Raw genomic sequence first — 17,673 nt, forward strand, 5'->3', positions numbered from 1 at the left:
ACACCTAGTGATGTCCAAGATGGTGTGACTTAAGGGGCTCTGACCAGGTTCTGTTACCCAGAATCCTTTGCAAACCTCAAAATGTGGCCAAAAAAACACTTTTTCCTCTTATTTCGGTGACAGAAGCTTCTGGAATCTGAGAGGAGCCACAAATTTCTTTCCACCCAGCGTTCCCCCAAGTCTCCCTATGAAAATGGTACCTCACTTGTGGGGGTAGGCCTAGCACCCGCAACAGGAAATGCCCCAAAACACAACGTGGACACATCACATTTTCACAAAGAAAACAGAGCTGTTTTTTACAAGGTGCCTACCTGTGGATTTTGGCCTCTAGCACAGCCGGCACCCAGGGAAACCTAGCAAACCTGCACAGTTTTGAAAACTAGACATCTAGCGGAATCCAAGATGGGGTGACTTATGGGGCTCTGAACAGGTTCTGTTACCCAGATTCCTTCGGAAACCTCAGAATTTGGCCCAAAAACACTTTTTCCTCTCATTTCGGAGACAGAAAGTTCTGGAATCTGAGAGGAGCCACAAATTTCCTTCCACCCAGCGTTCCAGCAAGTCTCCCTATAAAAATGGTACCTCACTTGTGGGGGTAGGTGTAGGACCCGCAACAGGAAATGCCCTAAAACACAACGTGGACACATCACATGTTCACAAAGAAAACAGAGCTGTTTTTTCAAAAGTGCCTAACTGTGGATTTTGGCCTCCAGCTCAGCCGGCACCCAGAGAAATCTAGCAAACCTGCGCAGTTGAGAAAACTAGACACCCAGGGGAATCCAAGATGGGGTTACTTGTGGGGCTCTGACTAGGTTCTGTTACCCAGAATCCTTTACGAACCTCAAAATTTCGCCAAAAAAACAACTTTTTCCTCTCATTTCGGTGATAGAAAGTTCTGGAATCTGAGAGGAGTCACAAATTTCCTTCCACCCAGCATTCCCCTAAGTCTCTCGATAAAAATGGCACCTCACTTGTGGGGGTAGGATTAGCACCCGCAACAGGACATGTCCCAAAACACAACGTGGACACATCACATTTTCACAAAGAAAAAAGAGCTTTTTTTTTGCAAAGTGCCTAGCTGTGGATTTTGGTCTCTAGCTCAGCCAGCACCTAGGGAAACATGGCAAACCTGCACAGTTTTGAAACCTAGTCACCTAGAGGAATCCAAGATGGGTTGACTTATGGGGCTCTGAACAGGTTCTGTTACCCAGAATCCTTTGCAAACCTCAAAATTTGGCCCAAAAAACACTTTTTCCTCTTATTTCGGTGACAGAAAGTTCTGGAATCTGAGAGGAGCCACAAATTTCTTTCCACCCAGCTTTCCCCCAAGTCTCCTTATGAAAATGGTACCTCACTTGTGGGGGTAGGCCTAGCACCCGCGAGAGGAAATGCCTCAAAACACAATGTGGACACATCACATTTTCACAAAGAAAACAGAGCTGTTTTTTGCAAAGTGCCTAGCTGTGGATTTTGGCCTCTAGCACACCCGGCACCCAGGGAAACCTAGCAAACCTGCGCAGTTTTGAAAACTAGACATCTAGATGAATCCAAGATGGGGTGACTTATGGGGCTCTGAACAGGTTCTGTTAACCAGAATTGCAAACCTCAGAATTTGGCCAAAAAACACTTTTTCCTCTCATTTCGGTGACAGTATGTTCTGGAATATGAGAGGAGCCACAAATTTCCTTCACCTAGCCTCCCCCCAAGTCTCCCAATACAAATGGTACCTCACTTGTGGGGGTAGGCTTAGCGCCTGCGACAGGAAATGCCCCAAAACACAATGTGGACACATCATATTTTCACAAAGAAAACAGAGCTGTTTTTTCAAAAGTGCCTAGCTGTGAATTTTGGACTCTAGCTCAGCCGGCACCCAGAGAAACCTAGCAAACCTGCGCAGTTTTGAAAACTAGACACCTAGGGGAATCCAAGATGGGGTGACTTGTGGGGCTCTGTCTAGGTCCTGTTACCCAGAATCCTTTACAAACCTCAAAAGTTCACCCAAAAAAACACTTTTTCCTTTCATTTCGGTGATAGAAAGTTCAGGAATCTGAGAGGAGCCACAAATTTGCTTCCACCCAGCGTTCCCCCAAGTCTCCCGATACAAATGGTACCTCACTTGGGGGGGTAGTCATAGCGACCGCGACAGGAAATGCCCCAAAACACAACTTGGACACATCACATTTTCACAACAAACACAGAGCTTTTTTTGGCAAAGTGCCTAGCTATTGATTTTGGTCTCTAAATCACTTGGCACCTAGAGAAACATGGCAAACCTGCACAGTTGTGAAAACTAGACACCTAGTGATGTCCAAGATGGGGTGACTTAAGGGGTTCTGACCAGGTTCTGTTACCCAGAATCCTTTGCAAACCTCAAAATGTGGCCAAAAAAACACTTTTTACTCTTATTTCGGTGACAGAAGCTTCTGGAATCTGAGAGGAGCCACAAATTTCTTTCCACCCAGCGTTCCCCCAAGTCTCCCTATGAAAATGGTACCTCACTTGTGGGGGTAGGCCTAGCACCCGCGACAGGAAATGCCCCAAAACACAACGTGGACACATCACATTTTCACAAAGAAAACAGAGCTGTTTTTTACAAGGTGCCTAGCTGTGGATTTTGGCCTCTAGCACAGCCGGCACCCAGGGAAACCTAGCAAACCTGCACAGTTTTGAAAACTAGACATCTAGCGGAATCCAAGATGAGGTGACTTATGGGGCTCTGAACAGGTTCTGTTACCCAGATTCCTTCGGAAACCTCAGAATTTGGCCCAAAAACACTTTTTCCTCTCATTTCGGAGACAGAAAGTTCTGGAATCTGAGAGGAGCCACAAATTTCCTTCCACCCAGCGTTCCAGCAAGTCTCCCTATAAAAATGGTACCTCACTTGTGGGGGTAGGTGTAGCACCCGCAACAGGAAATGCCCTAAAACACAACGTGGACACATCACATGTTCAGAAAGAAAACAGAGCTGTTTTTTCAAAAGTGCCTAACTGTGGATTTTGGCCTCCAGCTCAGCCGGCACCCAGAGAAATCTAGCAAACCTGCGCAGTTGTGAAAACTAGACACCCAGGGGAATCCAAGATGGGGTTACTTGTGGGGCTCTGACTAGGTTCTGTTACCCAGAATCCTTTACGAACCTCAAAATTTCGCCAAAAAAACAACTTTTTCCTCTCATTTCGGTGATAGAAAGTTCTGGAATCTGAGAGGAGTCACAAATTTCCTTCCACCCAGCATTCCCCTAAGTCTCTCGATAAAAATGGCACCTCACTTGTGGGGGTAGGCCTAGAACCCGCAACAGGACATGTCCCAAAACACAACGTGGACACATCACATTTTCACAAAGAAAACAGAGCTTTTTTTTTGCAAAGTGCCTAGCTGTGGATTTTGGTCTCTAGCTCAGCCGGCACCTAGGGAAACATGGCAAACCTGCACAGTTTTGAAACCTAGTCACCTAGAGGAATCCAAGATGGGTTGACTTATGGGGCTCTGAACAGGTTCTGTTACCCAGAATCCTTTGCAAACCTCAAAATTTGGCCAAAAAAACACTTTTTCCTCTTATTTCGGTGACAGAAAGTTCTGGAATCTGAAAGGAGCCACAAATTTCTTTCCACCCAGCGTTCCCCCAAGTCTCCTTATGAAAATGGTACCTCACTTGTGGGGGTAGGCCTAGCACCCGCGAGAGGAAATGCCTCAAAACACAATGTGGACAAATCACATTGCTGTTTTTTGCAAAGTGCCTAGCTGTGGATTTTGGCCTCTAGCACACCCGGCACCCAGGGAAACCTAGCAAACCTGCGTAGTTTTGAAAACTAGACATCTAGGGGAATCCAACATGGGGTGACTTATGGGGCTCTGAACAGGTTCTGTTACCCAGAATCCTTTGCAAATCTCTGAATTTGGCCAAAAAACACTTTTTCCTTTCATTTCGGTGACAGTATGTTCTGGAATCTGAGAGGAGCCACAAATTTCCTTCCACCCAGCGTTCCCCCAAATCTCCCTATAAAAAGGATACCTCACTTGTGGGGGTAGGCCTAGCACCCGCGACAGGAAATGCCTCAAAACAGAACGTGGACACATCACATTTTCACAAAGAAAACAGAGCTGTTTTTTGCAAAGTGCCTAGCTGTGGATTTTGGCCTCTAGCACACCCGGCACCCAGGCAAACCTAGCAAACCTGCGCAGTTTTGAAAACTAGACATCTAGATGAATCCAAGATGGGGTGACTTATGGGGCTCTGAACAGGTTCTGTTAACCAGAATTGCAAACCTCAGAATTTGGCCCAAAAACACTTTTTCCTCTCATTTCGGTGACAGTATGTTCTGGAATCTGAGAGGAGCCACAAATTTCCTTCCACCCAGCGTTCCCCCAAGTCTCCCGATACAAATGGTACCTCACTTGTGGGGGTAGGCTTAGCGCCTGCGACAGGAAATGCCCCAAAACACAATGTGGACACATCACATTTTCACAAAGAAAACAGAGCTGTTTTTTCAAAAGTGCCTAGCTGTGGATTTTGGACTCTAGCTCAGCCGGCACCCAGAGAAACCTAGCAAACCTGCGCAGTTTTGAAAACTAGACACCTAGGGGAATCCAAGATGGGGTGACTTGTGGGGCTCTGTCTAGGTCCTGTTACCCAGAATCCTTTACAAACCTCAAAAGTTTGCCCTAAAAAACACTTTTTGCTTTCATTTCGGTGATAGAAAGTTCTGGAATCTGAGAGGAGCCACAAATTTGCTTCCACCCAGCGTTCCCCCAAGTCTCCCGATACAAATGGTACCTCACTTGTGGGGGTTGTCATAGCGACCGTGACAGGAAATGCCCCAAAACACAACTTGGACACATCACATTTTCACAACAAACACAGAGCTTTTTTTGGCAAAGTGCCTAGCTATTGATTTTGGTCTCTAAATCACTTGGCACCTAGAGAAACATGGCAAACCTGCACAGTTGTGAAAACTAGACACCTAGTGATGTCCAAGATGGGGTGACTTAAGGGGCTCTGACCAGGTTCTGTTACCCAGAATCCTTTGCAAACCTCAAAATGTGGCCAAAAAAACACTTTTTCCTCTTATTTCGGTGACAGAAAGTTCTGGAATCTGAGAGGAGCCACAAATTACTTTCCACCCAGCGTTCCCCCAAGTCTCCCTATGAAAATGGTACCTCACTTGTGGGGGTAGGCCTAGCACCCGCGTCAGGAAATTTCCCAAAACACAACGTGGACACATCACATTTCCACAAAGAAAACAGATCTGTTTTTTGCAAAGTGCCTAGCTGTGGATTTTGGCCTCTAGCACAGCCGGCACCCAGGGAAACCTAGCAAACCTGCGCAGTTTTGAAAACTAGACATCTAGCGGAATCCAAGATGGGGTGACTTATGGGGTTCTGAACAGGTTCTGTTACCCAGAATCCTTCGCAAACCTCAGAATGTGGCCAAAAAACACTTTTTCCTCTCATTTCGGAGACAGAAAGTTCTGGAATCTGAGAGGAGCCATAAAGTTCCTTCCACCCAGCGTTCCAGCAAGTCTCCCTATAAAAATGGTACCTCACTTGTGGGGGTAGGTGTAGCACCCGCAACAGGAAATGCCCTAAAACACAACGTGGACACATCACATGTTCACAAAGAAAACAGAGCTGTTTTTTCAAAAGTGCCTAGCTGTGGATTTTGGCCTCTAGCTCAGCCGGCACCCAGAGAAACCTAGCAAACCTGCGCAGTTTTGAAAACTAGACACCTAGGGGAATCCAAGATGGGGTGACTTGTGGGGCTCTGAACAGGTTCTGTTACCCAGAATCCTTTGCAAACCACTGAATTTGGCCAAAAAACACTTTTTCCTCTCATTTCGGAGACAGAAAGTTCTGGAATCTGAGAGGAGCCACAAATTTCTTTCCACCCAGCGTTCCCGCAAGTCTCCCTATAAAAATGGTACCTCACTTGTGGGGGTAGGCCTAGCACCCGCGACAGGAAATGCCCCAAAACACAACGTGGACACATCACATTTTCACAAAGAAAACAGAGCTGTTTTTTGCAAAGTGCCTAGCTGTGGATTTTGGCATCTAGCACAGCCGCCACCTAGGGAAACCTAGCAAACCTGCGCAGTTTTGAAAACTAGACATCTAGCGGAATCCAAGATGGGTTAATTATGGGGCTCTGAACAGGTTCTGTTACCCAGAATCCTTTGCAAACCACTGAATTTGGCCAAAAAACACTTTTTCCTCTCATTTCGGAGACAGAAAGTTCTGGAATCTGGGAGGAGCCACAAATTTCCTTCCACACAGCGTTCCCGCAAGTCTCCCTATAAAAATGGTACCTCACTTGTGGGGGTAGGTGTAGCACCCGCAACAGGAAATGCCCCAAAACACAACGTGGACACATCACATGTTCACAAAGAAAACAGATCTGTTTTTTCAAAAGTGCCTAACTGTGGATTTTGGCCTCTAGCTCAGCCGGCACCCAGAGTAATCTAGCAAACCTGCGCAGTTTTGAAAACTAGACACCTAGGGTAATCCAAGATGGGGTGACTTGTGGGGCTCTGACTAGGTTCTGTTACCCAGAATCCTTTACGAACCTCAAAATTTCGCCAAAAAAACAACTTTTTCCTCTCATTTCGGTGATAGAAAGTTCTGGAATCTGAGATGAGCCACAAATTTCTTTCCACCCAGCATTCCCCCAAGTCTCTCGATAAAAATGGCACCTCACTTGTGGGGGTAGGCCTAGCACCCGCAACAAGACATGTCCCAAAACACAACGTGGACACATCACCTTTTCACAAAGAAAACAGAGCTTTTTTTTGCAAAGTGCCTAGCTGTGGATTTTGGTCTCTAGCTCAGCCGGCACCTAGGGAAACATGGCAAAACTGCACAGTTTTGAAAACTAGACACCTAGTGGAATCCAATATGGGTTGACTTATGGGGCTCTGACCAGGTTCTGTTACCCAGAATCCTTTGCAAACCTCAAAATTTGGCCCAAAAAACACTTTTTCCTCTTATTTCGGTGACAGAAAGTTCTGGAATCTGAGAGGAGCCACCAATTTCTTTCCACCCAGCGTTTCCCCAAGTCTCCCTATGAAAATGGTACCTCACTTGTGGGGGTAGGCCTAGCCCCCGAGACAGGAAATGCCTCAAAACACAACATGGACACATCACATTTTCACGAAGAAAACAGAGCTGTTTTTTGCAAAGTGCCTAGCTGTGGATTTTGGCCTCTAGCACACCCGGCACCCAGGGAAACCTAGTAAACCTGCACAGTTTTGAAAACTAGACATCTAGGGGAATCCAAGATGGGGTGACTTATGGGGCTCTGAACAGGTTCTGTTACCCAGAATCCTTTGCAAACCTCTGAATTTGGCCAAAAAACACTTTTTCCTCTCATTTCGGGGACAGAAAGTTCTGGAATCTGAGAGGAGCCACAAATTTCCTTCCACCCAGCGTTCCCGCAAGTCTCCCTATAAAAATGGCACCTCACTTGTGGGGGTAGGCCTAGCACCCGCAACAGGAAATGCCTCAAAACACAGCGTGGACACATCACATTTTCACAAAGTAAACAGAGCTGTTTTTTGCAAAGGGCCTAGCTGTGGATTTTGGCCTCTAGCTCAGCCGGCACCCAGAGAAACCTAGCAAACCTGCGCAGTTTTGAAAACTAGACACCTAGGGGAATCCAAGATGGGGTGACTTGTGGGGCTCTGACTAGGTTCTGTTACCCAGAATCCTTTACAAACCTCAAAATTTCATCAAAAAACCCACTTTTTCCTCTCATTTCAGTGATAGAAAGTTCTGGAATCTGAGAGGAGCCACAAATTTGCCTCCACCCAGTGTTCCCCCAAGTCTCCCAATACAAATGGTACCTCACTTGTGGGGGTAGTCATAGCGACCGCGACAGGAAATGCCCCAAAACACAACTTGGACACATCACATTTTCACAACAAACACAGAGCTTTTTTTGGCAAAGTGCCTAGCTATTGATTTTGGTCTCTAGCTCACTTGGCACCTAGAGAAACATGGCAAACCTGCACAGTTTTGAAAACTAGATACCTAGTGGCGTCCAAGATGGGGTGACTTAAGGGGCTCTGACCAGGTTCTGTTAGCCTAAATCCTTTGCAAACCTTAAAATGTGGCCAAAAAAACACTTTTTCGTCTTATTTCGGTGACAGAAAGTTCTGGAATCTGAGAGGAGCCACAAATTTCTTTCCACCCAGCGTTCCCCCAAGTCTCCCTATGAAAATAGTACCTCACTTGTGGGGGTAGGCCTAGCACCCGCGACAGGAAATGCCCCAAAACACAATGTGGACACATCACATTTTCATAAAGAAAACAGAGCTGTTTTTTGCAAAGTGCCTAGCTGTGGATTTTGGCCTCTAGCACAGCCGGCACCCAGGGAAACCTAGCAAACCTGCACAGTTTTGAAAACTAGACATCCAGCGGAATCCAAGATGGGGTGACTTATGGGGCTCTGAACAGGTTCTGTTACCCAGAATCCTTTGCAAACCACTGAATTTAGCCAAAAAACACTTTTTCCTCTCTTTTCGGAGACAGAAAGTTCTGGAATCTGAGAGGAGCCACAAATTTCCTTCCACACAGCGTTCCCGCAAGTCTCCCTCTAAAAATAGTACCTCACTTGTGGGGGTAGGTGTAGCACCCGCAACAGGAAATGCCCCAAAACACAACGTGGACACATCACATGTTCACAAAGAAAACAGAGCTGTTTTTTCAAAAGTGCCTAACTGTGGATTTTGGCCTCTAGCTCAGCCGGCACCCAGAGAAATCTAGCAAACCTGCGCAGTTTTGAAAACTAGACACCTAGGGGAATCCAAGATGGGGTGACTTGTGGGGCTCTGACTAGGTTCTGTTACCCAGAATCCTTTACGAAGCTCAAAATTTCACCAGAAAAACAACTTTTTCCTCTCATTTCGGTGATAGAAAGTTCTGGAATCTGAGAGGAGCCACAAATTTCTTTCCACCCAGCATTCCCCCAAGTCTCTCGATAAAAATGGCACCTCACTTGTGGCGGTAGGCCTAGCACCCGCAACAAGACATGTCCCAAAACACAACGTGGACACATCACATTTTCACAAAGAAAACAGAGCTTTTTTTTTGCAAAGTGCCTAGCTGTGGATTTTGGTCTCTAGCTCAGCCGGCACCTAGGGAAACATGGCAAAACTGCACAGTTTTGAAAACTAGACACCTAGTGGAATCCAATATGGGTTGACTTATGGGGCTCTGACCAGGTTCTGTTACCCAGAATCCTTTGCAAACCTCAAAATTTGGCCAAAAAAACACTTTTTCCTCTTATTTCGGTGACAGAAAGTTCTGGAATCTGAGAGGAGCCACAAATTTCTTTCCACCCAGCGTTCCCCCAAGTCTCCCTATGAAAATGGTACCTCACTTGTGGGGGTAGGCCTAGCCCCCGAGACAGGAAATGCCTCAAAACACAACGTGGACACATCACATTTTCAGGAAGAAAACAGAGCTGTTTTTTGCAAAGTGCCTAGCTGTGGATTTTGGCCTCTAGCACACCCGGCACCCAGGGAAACCTAGTAAACCTGCGCAGTTTTGAAAACTAGATATCTAGGGGAATCCAAGATGGGGTGACTTATGGGGCTCTGAACAGGTTCTGTTACCCAGAATCCTTTGCAAACCTCTGAATTTGGCCAAAAAACACTTTTTCCTCTCATTTCGGAGACAGAAAGTTCTGGAATCTGAGAGGAGCCACAAATTTCCTTCCACCCAGCGTTCCCGCAAGTCTCCCTATAAAAATGGTACCTCACTTGTGGGGGTAGGCCTAGCACCCGCAACAGGAAATGCCTCAAAACACAACGTGGACACATCACATTTTCACAAAGTAAACAGAGCTGTTTTTTGCAAAGGGCCTAGCTGTGGATTTTGGCCTCTAGCTCAGCCGGCACCCAGAGAAACCTAGCAAACCTGCGCAGTTTTGAAAACTAGACACCTAGGGGAATCCAAGATGGGGTGACTTGTGGGGCTCTGACTAGGTTCTGTTACCCAGAATCCTTTACGAACCTCAAAATTTCACGAAAAACCCCACTTTTTCCTCTCATTTCGGTGATAGAAAGTTCTGGAATCTGAGAGGAGCCACAAATTTGCTTCCACCCAGCGTTCCCGCAAGTCTCCCTATAAAAATGGTACCTCACTTGTGGGTGTAGGCCTAGCACCCGCAACAGGAAATACCCCAAAACACAACGTGGACACATCACCTTTTCACAAAGAAAACAGAGCTGTTTTTTGCAAAGGGCCTAGCTGTGGATTTTGGCCTCTAGCTCAGCCGGCACCCAGAGAAATCTACCAAACTTGCGCAGTTTTGAAAACTAGACACCTAGGGGAATCCAAGATGGGGTGACTTGTGGGGCTCTGACTAGGTTCTGTTACTCAGAATCCTTTACGAACCTCAAAATTTCACGAAAAACCCCACTTTTTCCTCTCATTTCGGTGATAGAAAGTTCTGGAATCTGAGAGGAGCCACAAATTTGCTTCCACCCAGCGTTCCCGCAAGTCTCCCTATAAAAATGGTACCTCACTTGTGGGTGTAGGCCTAGCACCCGCAACAGGAAATACCCCAAAACACAACGTGGGCACATCACCTTTTCACAAAGAAAACAGAGCTGTTTTTTGCAAAGGGCCTAGCTGTGGATTTTGGCCTCTAGCTCAGCCGGCACCCAGAGAAACCTAGCAAACCTGCGCAGTTTTGAAAACTAGACACCTAGGGGAATCCAAGATGGGGTGACTTGTGGGGCTCTGACTAGGTTCTGTTACCCAGAATCCTTTACGAACCTCAAAATTTCACGAAAAACCCCACTTTTTCCTCTCATTTCGGTGATAGAAAGTTCTGGAATCTGAGAGGAGGCACAAATTTGCTTCCACCCAGCGTTCCCCCAAGTCTCCCGATACAAATGGTACCTCACTTGTGGGGGTAGGCTTAGCGCCCGTGACAGGAAATGCCCAAAAGCAAACGTGGACACATCACATTTTCACAACAAACACAGATCTTTTTTTTGGCAGTGCCTAGCTATTGATTTTGGTCTCTAGCTCACTTGGCACCTAGAGAAACATGGCAAACCTGCACAGTTTTGAAAACTAGATACCTAGTGGAGTCCAAGATGGGGTGACTTAAGGGGCTCTGACCAGGTTCTGTTACCTAGAATCCTTTGCAAACCTCAACATTTGGCCAAAAAAATACTTTTTCCTCTTATTTCGGTGACAGAAAGTTCTGGAATCTGAGAGGAGCCACAAATTTCCTTCCACCCAGCGTTCCCGCAAGTCTCCCTATAAAAATGGTACCTCACTTGTGGGGGTAGGCCTAGCACCCGCAACAGGAAATGCCCCAAAACACAATGTGGACACATCACATTTTCACAAAGAAAACAGAGCTGTTTTTTCAAAAGTGCCTAGCTGTGGATTTTGGCCTCTAGCTCAGCCGGCACCCAGAGAATCCTAGCAAACCTGTGCAGTTTTTTAAAACTAGACATCTATGGGAATCCACGATGGGTTGACTTGTGGGGCTCTGACTAGGTTCTGTTACCCAGAATCCTTTACGAACCTCAAAATTTAGCCAAAACAACCACTTTTTCCTCTCATTTCGGTGATAGACAGTTCTGGAATCTGAGAGGAGCCACAAATTTGCTTCCACCCAGTGTTCCCCCAAGTCTCCCGATACAAATGGTACCTCACTTGTGGGGGTAGTCATAGCGACCGCGACAGGAAATGCCCCAAAACACAACTTAGACACATCACATTTTCACAACAAACACATAGCTTTTTTTGGCAAAGTGCGTAGCTATTGATTTTGGTCTCTAGCTCACTTGGCACCTAGAGAAACATGGCAAACCTGCACAGTTTTGAAAACTAGACACCTAGCGGAGTCCAAGATGGGGTGACTTAAGGGGCTCTGACCAGGTTCTGTTAGCCAGAATCCTTTGCAATCCTCAAAATGTGGCCAAAAAACACTTTTTCCTCTTATTTCGGTGACAGAAAGTTCTGGAATCTGGGAGGAGCCCCAAATTTCTTTCCACCCAGCGTTCTCCCAAGTCTCCCTATGAAAATGGTACCTCACTTGTGGGGGTAGGCCTAGCACCCGCAACCGGAAATGCCCCAAAACACAACGTGGACACATCACATTTTCACAAAGAAAACAGAGCTGTTTTTTTGCAAAGTGTCTAGCTGTGGATTTTGGCCTCTAGCACAGCCGGCAACCAGGGAAACCTAGCAAACCTGCGCAGTTTTGAAAACTAGACATCTAGCGGAATCCAAGATGGGGTGACTTATGGGGCTCTGAACAGGTTCTGTTACCCAGAATCCTTCGCAAACCTCAGAATTTGGCCAAAAAACACTTTTTCCTCTCATTTCGGAGACTGAAAGTTCTGGAATCTGAGAGGAGCCACAAATTTCCTTCCACCCAGCGTTCCCACAAGTCTCCCTTTAAAAATGGTACCTCATTTGTGGGGGTAGGTGTAGCACCTGCAACAGGAAATGCCCCAAAACACAACGTGGACACATCACATGTTCACAAAGAAAACAGAGCTGTTTTTTCAAAAGTGCCTAACTGTGGATTTTGGTCTCTAGCTCAGCCGGTACCCAGAGAAATCTAGCAAACCTGCGCAGTTATGAAAACTAGACACCATGGGGAATCCAGGATGGGGTGACCTGTGGGACTCTGACTAAGTTCTGTTACCCAGAATCCTTTGCAAACCTCAACATTTGGCCAAAAAAACACTTTTTCCTCTCATTTTGGTGACAGAAAGTTCTGGAATCTGAGAGGAGCCACAATTTTCCTTCCACCCAGCGTTCCCCCAAGTCTCTGGATAAAAATGGTACCTCACTTGTGGGGGTAGGCCTAGCACCCTTGGCAGGAAATGCCCGAAAACACAACATGGACACATCACATTTTCACAAAGAAAACAGAGCTGTTTTTTGCAAAGTGCCTAGCTGTGGATTTTGGCCTCTAGCTCAGCCGGCACCTAGGGAAACCTAGCAAGCCTGCGTAGTTTTGGTAACTAGACACCTAGGGGAATCCAATACGGGGTGACCTGTGGGGCTCTGATCCGGTTCTGTTACCCAGAATCCTTTGCAAACCTCAAAATGTGGCCAAAAAAACACTTTTTCCTCTCATTTTGGTGACAGAAAGTTCTGGAATCTGAGAGGATTATTATTATTATCAAACACAAAACTACCTGTTTTTGCAGTGGGGCACCTGCGTTTTTGGTCCTGGGGTCAGCAGCCATCTAGGGAAACCTACCAAACCCAGACATTTCTGAAAAATAGACACCCGAGGGATTCCAGGGAGATGTGACTTAGGTGGATCCCCCAATGTTTTCTTATCCAGAATCCTCAGCAAACCTCAAATTTAGTTTAAAAAATCACATTTTTCCAACCTTTCTGTGTGGGATCACCGCACTGGGACGTTCCCCTCAGTCTCTCTGTAAAAAAGATACCTCATTTGTGTAGGTTGGCCAAGTGCTTGTGACAGGGAAGAGCCAAAAACATGTCGAATTTGAGGAGGAACCAAAGCGGGTCCAAAAGGGCAGTTTGAAAAAAAAACATTTTTAGGCTGACAAGTGCAGCAGAATTGTTATCGGTATAGATGAGACAATGCTGGGTAGTAGGAATTTTGTGGATTCCTGCAGATTCCGGAAGGTTGCATCAAAAAAATGTGGGAAAAATGTGTGATTCCGGAAAAGTTGGAGGGCATTGTGGGTAAGAGAATGGTGTGGGTGCATGTGAAACACACCATCCTGGAATCACCCAAATGTTTAGTTTTCAGATGTGTCTAGGTCTTGTGGATTTTTCTACATGGCAGCGTCCCAAAGTCCATAAAGTGCAGCCCTCACCATTCCAAGTGGGACGATTTTGAGAGTTAGCCAAGCTCTCATGGCCCAAATGTAAAACCAAAACCCAAAATAATCAAATGTCCTTTTGCTTGCCGTGGGATAAGATGTTTTAGTGTGCGGGGAGAGCTGAAAGACTGTTACCCCCTTCAGTTGGGGTGGGGGCATAACCAGGCCCATACTGGTTGGTAGCTACCGCCCCACTATTTATTTTTTATTCACTGGCATCTAGTAGACTTTCTGCCCCCGGGGTGTGGATCAGGGATAATTGACCCATCTGTCCGCTGGTGGGCAGAACAACTTTGGCCCCTCTTCTTTTGGAAAAAAAATGTCCCTGGTCTCTGGTGGCTTTTCTGCCCCCCTTGGGGGCAGATGGGCCTTCCAAAAATAGGCCAATCTTCCCCCACGGGGGACAGATATGGCCAACAATAATGTGCCCCCATGGGGAGCGATCCTTACCCAAGGGGCTGTCCCCGTAAAGAAAACACACACATACACACACACCAATCCCTGGTGCCTAAGTGGTTTCAGATGTCACTGGGGGGCCCTGGGGGGCCGGGGGTGGAAGGGGAAGTTCTTCCCCTTCCATCCCTGCCTTTGGGGGTGGTGGGAGGGAAGCCCACGGAGGGAGAGAGCTCCATGCCGAGGACGTAATGGTTACGTCCTCGGCACAGGAGCACTGTGCCGGTGGACGTAACCGTTACGTCCCCAGCACAGAAGGTGTTAAATATCAGCTTCAAAGAGTTGTGATCACTATCATTCCTGCAAATTCACTCAAAATCCAAGGCAAAATGCCATAATTCAATATCTAAAATAATATAGGCCCTCATTATGACATTGGCGGTAAATACCGAATTCCACTGCACTGACTGCTGCAGATGTGAACATCCGTCTGCCAGATTATGACACACACACACACAAAACTGACAGAAAACAGCTACAACCAGAAATCCGCCAGACCCACTGAACATGATAAATTGTTGGTACTACCACTCATACCGTTACGCCACTAAAACAACGCCCTCCAAATAATGATCCACAAATCACCAAAACGGACATTCAACGGCTGTAAACCACTGGCGGTGCACACCGCCGCGGCGGATATGGCCACTCAAAAACGGAACAAGACAAAGTTTAGCCAGAACCAAAAACCCACACCTCACGCAAATACACACCCCACATACCCAACAGCACTATAAAACACACACCCACATCACCCACAATCCTTTGCAAACATGAGAAGACCGCTACACTTTGCCACACCAATCCCAGAGAGAACTGCACACCCATATCACAACTAAACATCGATCCATCACACACCACACACCCCACCACTTCACACATCACCCTCTGCACAACACATTCCACACAACACATGTCCCCACAAAGGCACCCCCGGTTCACTGATGAGGAGTTGCGGGTCATGGTGGAGGAAATAGTCAGGGTAGAGCCACAGCTGTTTGGAGCACAGGTACAGCAGATCTCCATTGCCAGGAAGATGGAGCTATGGCGAAGAATCGTGGAAAGGGTGAACGCTGTGGGACAACATCTATGCACAAGGGACGACATAAGGAAGAGGTGGAACGACCTACGGGGGAAGGTGCGTTCTAGTACAGCAAGGCACCAGCTCGCCATAAGGAAGACTGGCGGTGGACCCCCACCTCCTCCCCAACAGCTGACAGCATGAGAGGAGCAAGTCTTGGCAATACTGCATCCTGAGGGACTCAATGGAGTAGCCGGAGGACTGGACACTGGTGAGTCAACATTTACTACCTATCACCCCCCCATACCCGCATGCCACCACGACCCCTCACTCTGATTTACGTCACCCATGTAGTGAATCCTAGTTCGTTTTAATGGGATAACAGGAGTTAGCTTAGCCTCTGGCTTGCAGACTCGTGTCCCCGTCACCTAGAGACTTTTAACCTTCTTAGCTTGCTCTGTCTTAGCCCATTTAATTATTTAATTCTTCTAAGATGGCTGCCTTGTTCATAGTTAAGCCACTTGTTATGAGTTACATTATCAGTGTCACCGCGCTAAGGCGTCAAGATCAAGCAACAAAGACAAACAAACAGTAGGTGTTCACACTTAGGGATTTTCCCTCTCTATACTTTTGAGGGATTTGTTATATTAATTGCTGTCCCAAGCATGTCTGTTATCTATTGTTTGGGAACACACCTACGTCAGGGGTCCTTGTAGATCTGTATAAATATATCGCACTTTAGAAAGATAATCAGAGGGATTCCAACCAGAGGGCATCGCCACCATCGCTACCATTGCTGATATCGATGCTGCAGTCGTCTTGACGCTGACCCAGTCTTCGTGTCCCTGTGGAGTCTGAGATAGAGACCTCATTCCAAGGTAACGAGGGTTAGGGGGTCCTCTCATGGACATGGCATTGGCAGATTAGGTTTAACAAACCCAGTTCTCCTTTAGGTAGGAGGTTAGGCCTTTCACATTAGGGTATTAGGGCATAGTACATCTCATATTTCTTTCCTATGCACTGCAAGATGGTGGGGGTCTTTGTAATAATGACTCTCGTCATCACAATTCTGTTTCTTGCATTAATCATTATCCTAATCATTGCAGCCCATGCAACTTATTGCAAATTGCAGTTATGTTAAATAAAAACAATTGAAACTTTACTGCATCTTTGTCATTGCCAGTGTTTGTATGAGACATGATATACCTGTGAGAAAGGGGTAATCTCCGTGTAATCACAACACTCCCTGAGATGTGTTATTCTCAAGTCCATGCATAAAGGCTGCCACAAATCACCTTTTACTATTGTGTTTCTGGTGAGGTGCCGCTAGTGAGCCCGTAAGGTTGGGACAACAGTTGCGACTTGTTGTAGGAAAGGCGTAGCCGCCTACAAACAACAGTACTGTCATCCTTAAAACAGCAGTCTTGCCCAGAGCAAGAGCCCAAACTACGACATGGCGCCACCAACAATGGTGTTTAGGCACTAATTTACAGATACCCCGACTATCACTGTCTCACAGACAACAGGTACCCTAAGTACCATTATACGGAGACGTCCGTGGTCTTTGGGAAAATCCTCCTCAGCCAAAAAGGTAACACCTGATTAAGCTGTAGGTTGTTCAAGCTCGAACTCATAAAAGGACTTTAATCCCCATTTTTGGTGTTCCGTTTTTCTAAACAAATATGGCTAATGCCATTGACATTCATGAAAATGCTATACGACAAAAATCATGATACACTGTTCCAAAGGAAAGTAACAGGAGAGAGAACACAGGGGAGTCCTAATTTTAGGAGCAAGAGTCCTCACACACCCAAGTGGGTGTCATACTTCATCATCGGATATGCTCCTAGTCAGACCGGCGCTGCAATGTCTGACGGGCAGCCCCCGTAGGGGGGCTCTTTGCCTGAGATCTTTTCTCAATGCCGCCAAGACCCCAAGAGTGAGTTTGGAAGAAAAGGAAAAAGAAGGAGAGACACAATAGAAACTAAAATTGTCTCAAGACCCAAACCTCAGGGTAACTATTAATCCATGGAGGGTGATGGCCAATATTAAAAAAATAATCAGGAGAGTTAAATAGAGATAATGATCAATCACTCTCTACCACAATTATTGGGAAATGGGAAGTAAGGGACTACCAGACCATCCCTGGAAAAGGGTCAACATGTTTCGCGTCTCTGTGGTCCAACAAGATCCTGTGACGCTTCTTCAGGACCAAATGGATTTATACTTCTCCTCTTACAAACTGAATAGACTCCTATAATCTGAAACTGTCAGTTATAATGTCTCCAGTCACTTACACTAGTCCGGTATAATTCGAACTTGCTATTCCTAAATGTCACCCTGTAATCAAATGAACACAGATCACAT

Source organism: Pleurodeles waltl, chromosome 9 (assembly GCF_031143425.1).
Source record: "Pleurodeles waltl isolate 20211129_DDA chromosome 9, aPleWal1.hap1.20221129, whole genome shotgun sequence".
NCBI lineage: Eukaryota > Metazoa > Chordata > Amphibia > Caudata > Salamandridae > Pleurodeles > Pleurodeles waltl.